The sequence below is a fragment of the Channa argus genome, chromosome 8 (assembly GCF_033026475.1).
Source record: "Channa argus isolate prfri chromosome 8, Channa argus male v1.0, whole genome shotgun sequence".
NCBI classification, from domain to species: Eukaryota; Metazoa; Chordata; class Actinopteri; order Anabantiformes; family Channidae; genus Channa; species Channa argus.
The window spans coordinates 3,740,696-3,745,940 of NC_090204.1; positions in this window are offsets into that span (position 1 = coordinate 3,740,696).

A 5,245-nucleotide genomic window follows, 5' to 3' on the forward strand; every position below is an offset into this window, starting at 1 on the left:
TTCAGAAAATATCGAGATATTATTTTTGTCAACATCACACACCCCTAATTAACACCCTCAAAGCAGATGTTTTTTTGTCTTATGTGCCTGATTAATGTTTTTTTTTGTCTGTTCAAACTGCTTTTTAATACGTATCTCACCACTTAAACATATTTTAATATGTCTAAATAAAACTGAAAAAATAAACTACAACTACAGATTTGCAGGCTGTGTTTATCCCAGGTTGTGCAGGGATAGTTGGACACCAAGCAGGACTGTGGCCCTCGAGGACGGGAGGTCATCCTCCTGTGATTTATACGATTTGGTTTGTTTTCTGATGACCCCTGGGCTTTTGTTTGTTCTACCTTGCAGGTAATAAGTGGGTGGACCATCACTAAAAGAAAAACCTCCCACACATATTTTATGGGAGCTACACGTTCTGCTATGCACTTTTGCTTGTCTCTACTACACCTCTTCACCAAATCTGCCCTGCGGCCACTCACATGTACTTATCTCACTGATCTATAAACCTAATGTTTTTTGGTGATCTAGTTTTATTTTTTCCATTTATTTATTTAAATACATTTATATTTAAATATTTAAGCAAATCTTAGCTTGAATTGTAAATTTGGTGTCTCTCTAATTTATGTCACGACATCACCTGGTAATAACAGTTTTCTTCTGTGATGTTGCACATTTCATAATGTCTACATTATGTTTTTTCTGATCTAGAACAACTATAACACACGAACATGGTGCTGTTACACCCACCACTTTCATTTGGAATTCTCCTTATGTGGAACCTGTACCAACGGCTTTTATACTAAATGATAATCTCGTCAAATAAGATTTACTTTTCTATTTAAATAAGATGGTTCTATGAGCCCCCAAAAAGACTAGACAATGTTCCAATAATTGTGACACACCTTCCTTCTGCCTCTCTGCAGCAGAAACATTAATTAGCTCGGTGTTTATTACTGTATGTATAGTTTTAGTTTATGATGTGGTCACTAACAGCCTGTCGTGATAAGCCCTGGAGGAAAGGTCTTAACATGCAGCTGCAGTTACCTAAAAACAGATATTAAATTATTTCCTATGAGATAAGGATATGTATCATCCAAGAATAATCCAAGAGTATAATATGAGGAGGATCACAATTAACTGTATGATAATGTTACACTTTACAAGGTTTTCCATCAAGGGTAATATTTTCCTCTGTTTAGTAAAAAACGTACAGATACTTGGCTGCATAACATTTGTTTTCCTTGATTGATTCTAGTTTCAGCGTAACTATTATGCCTGAAGTCAAATTCCTGAAACATGAATGAATTGGTCTCTGAAGTCAGAGACCTGCAGCCACTGTGATTGGCTGCTTGAGTAGCCAATAGAGATGCACCATTACAGTAAAAGTCAACTTGCAAAAGTGTTCAACTTGCAAAACTTAGTCACAAGCAAAAAATTTTAATCTGCAAAAGGTTTTTGATTTGCAATTGTTTTTGTTGAAATTATTATTTTTTGATTGCAAGTAGCAAAGTATTGCTCTCAAGTACGTTTTTTTTTTCTCTTTTAAATTACACATTAATGAATAAGAATTACACTCAAACCATTTGGATTTCAATTCATATGAGGAGAGTCACGTAATTATGAGCTTAAGCCATAATGAACTTGATAGACACTTAAGATACTTTAAAACAATAACTGAAGTCCAGCTGATAATTTTAGGGTGTTTTGGAGAAGGGGACACTAAAATGTTCAGTCTTCTCATTCTCACTGAAGCTGATTGGCTTAGTGTACCTTAGTTTAAAGAATAAAATAAAGGGTCAGACAGTTTTCTTATACAAAGAAATGTGCTAAGAAAAAGCTACACCAACTAATACCTCTTAAAACCACAACATGACATTTCTATATTAACTAATTCATTTTTTTACCTTTAGACAGAGAAAAGTTTTATTTGCAGTCTAAGCTGGTTTCATATTTAATATGCACAAGTCATAAAAGGGCCCATCTAACATCTACCTCTGCAGAAACATGTTTGAGATTGTTTCTTTAAAGTCGAAGTAATAAATGGCTGCATGTTGGCTTTCTTTGTCAAATCATTTTTACAGTCTCAGTGGCTTGTTTAGTTTTTTTGGCCCAAGATTTTCTCCACACTTTTATTAAGATAAATTAGCAATGAGATCCTAAATAAATTTACACAGTTGCATCACAAATCTCATAGCAAGAGCACAGCCAACATTGGCTTGGTGCAAAAAAGTCCTAAATATAAACGTCCATGCAGAAAAAGAGCCCTCAAAGCTGCTCATGCTGGACAGAAAACCTGTCCTTACTCCTCGATGGAGGCGTTTAGACTGTTCTGATATAAGGGAAGTGCAGGGAAATAGGTTCTAAACAACAACTACTGGGACACATTTTACATTTTCTGTTGTATTTTCTCACTTTGTCTCAGAGGTGCCGTCTCAAAAATTGCTCCACTGTGTATCGTGGGGCAGAACAAGGCTGTGGATAATATCAGTATCATGCATCTTCATCACAGAGTGCTCACACTTGTTTGGTGATGAAAACCTTCTTAGATGAACCTGGAGATCCAATTTGTGTCAGCAACCCTGACTCCTGGTTATTGGTCCACCTGCTCTTAGGGGATTACTCACATGGCAGCTGTTGTTGTTGCTCCTGCCTCCAGTTTTAATATCCCTCATTTAGATTAATTAGCCTGTGTGAATGTACAGATTTTCAAACTGTGTGTCTCATTACACCAAGAAATGTATTATTGCCATGGTCTCATTACCTTCCTCGGAGTTTCCCAAAGAAGTCCAATCAAGTCTGATTGATTTCCTGTATTGCTTTTCTTCCACGCACATGACCTCAGCTCATTATTTGAGAATCAGTAGAGATTCCAATAAAGCTGAAATCGTAATCTATTACGTTTTTATCTCATGGTTAAAAAAATAGCTTCATGGACGCAAACTTCACAGCCTCTTCCCTTCACCATGTGCCCTAATCCTTACTCCACAAAGAGCACTCCTCTTACCAGATTTGGACCATCTGAGCCATGATTTCTATGCCAAACTACTGAACAACCCAGATTTTTTATTTTAATGAGTGACACTTTCACCCGCCCATCTGACAGCTCCACTGTAAAAACCATAATTACAAAGTCAAATCCTCGAAGCTGCGCTTTTCGAGGAGGGCGTACTTTTTTGAAAAAGTTGTCATTCCTGAACATACTGCACGCCCGCTACCATGTGGCTTTATTGCAGTTCCCATTGTCATTGTGCAGTAAATGCTTGACGTTTTTTCATGGACTGTTCTGTGCTTAAATCATAGCTTGTACAAAAAGCTTTAGAAAGCAGATATATTTGACAGCACGTATTCCTTTGTTATGATGTACAACAAATTTCGGCAATACGACAATGGTTACTTTTTTTTAGAGCCTATTTGTGGTTTGCTCACTCTTTTCTTACTTACTGAATGATATAGCACAAGTGGATTTAGTAATGTATTATTTATAGTTTAGTTATTATTTCAGTAATCATTTTTAGAGCCTGCATGCTTTATTTATATAAATGTCCTTATTCATTATTAAAGGACAAGTTGACATTTTTCAATGTCTCATCAAAAGTACTCACAGTGTATGTACATTAAGACAGTTACCGATTATTGTAAATACATCCTTTATTCATACAAGTCATGACGAGATCTCCTCTGTTGTTCAAGCCATTCACATGGCTTCCTGGTCAGTGTAAACATGAGGATTCTTACTTATCATTTTATGAATATTGTAGGCCTGTACTCACCAAACACACAGCTGCTGCAATTATTGTCGTGCAGATTCTAAAACTTTTAGCAGTGTTGCTCATTTGACAGGCTGTGATACACACAATCCAAGGATCAAATGTCTGTTAAAATGTAGTTAAGAATGTTTCATTCATTACATTTTTTGCAATAAATATGCAAGATACATAAAAGGTGGGTGGAACATTGGAACAAATTATTTGGGCTGTTGAGAATATTTGAAAAAGCGGCCATTTTTAGTAAAGCCAGTCTGTCTGAGAGCTTGGTTCAAACTAAAATGCATCAGCAAGTGTTGTTGGAAATATTGTTTATGGTCCCAAGGGGATAAAATGCAATGATTCAGGTAATTCCCTGACTTATTCTCTGGGACAACTGGGTTTGCACTTGTGTTTTCAGTCAAATGTCTAAAGAGTTTTCACTTGTTCTGTGGAATATCTTATGTAGGATGTGTAGGATTTTGAAAAATATGTAGCTGACAAAGAAAAAAGCCATATGACTGTAATGTGGCATCAAAAAAGAATGCAAGTGAACCAGTATGTACTGGTGTATTGTTTAATTTGTTAATCTATATTAATTATTAATATATATTGTATTTGTTTTTAACTATCCATTTGAGTCGATTTTTTTACGCTACACCCCACCCGTGTTCTTTTCTTTTGTATGGCTCCAATTTAAAATGTTTCTTTCTTTTTATGTGGATGTATTAATATACTGTATCACCCTGCAAAGGTATTGTAATGTTATAAACAATTTATTAGACTTTTTCACTGCTTACAGTGGCTTAAAGAAAACCCCATTAAGCCAATGTTATTTAGTAAAATCTGTACTATCTTGCATACATGACACACAGTAGAAACATGTCTGCACAATCACTATAGTAAAGCCAAAATAAAAGTAGTTCAAGTGTTAATTTTTTGCAATTAAAAAACAAACTGAACAAATTTAAAGGAACATTATGGAAATTGCCATAACCCACTAAATACTAGTAGTTTAGGATGTCACATCTGAGAGTCTCTCATCGTCTTAACATTACATGTGTTTTGGTTTGATTTATTACAGAAATTGGGTTCTGAGTGGACTTAACAGGTGGTGTCACTCCTACAAGCTGCAAGTCAGTCAGCCAGGCAGTGCAGATGATGCACTGCGAGCTGTGTGCCAAGAGTAGTTGTTCTGAAGGTAATACAGTCAAAGGTCAACGGCTTTCGACCTGTCTCTTCTGGGGTCGCCACAGAGGAACATGTTCCGCATGTTGATTTGGCATGAATTTTAACGCTGGATGTCCTTCCTGCTGCAACCCTTGCATTTTTATCCAGGCTCAGGATACCTGGTGTGGTGGGATTCAAACCCGCACCTCTGCATCCCAACCCAATGATCCATCACTGAGCCGTCAGGCCCTTTTAAAGATACTACAATATAATAATAATACCTGCAATTCCTACAACTCACACAAAGTAAAAGAAAATGGAAATAATCA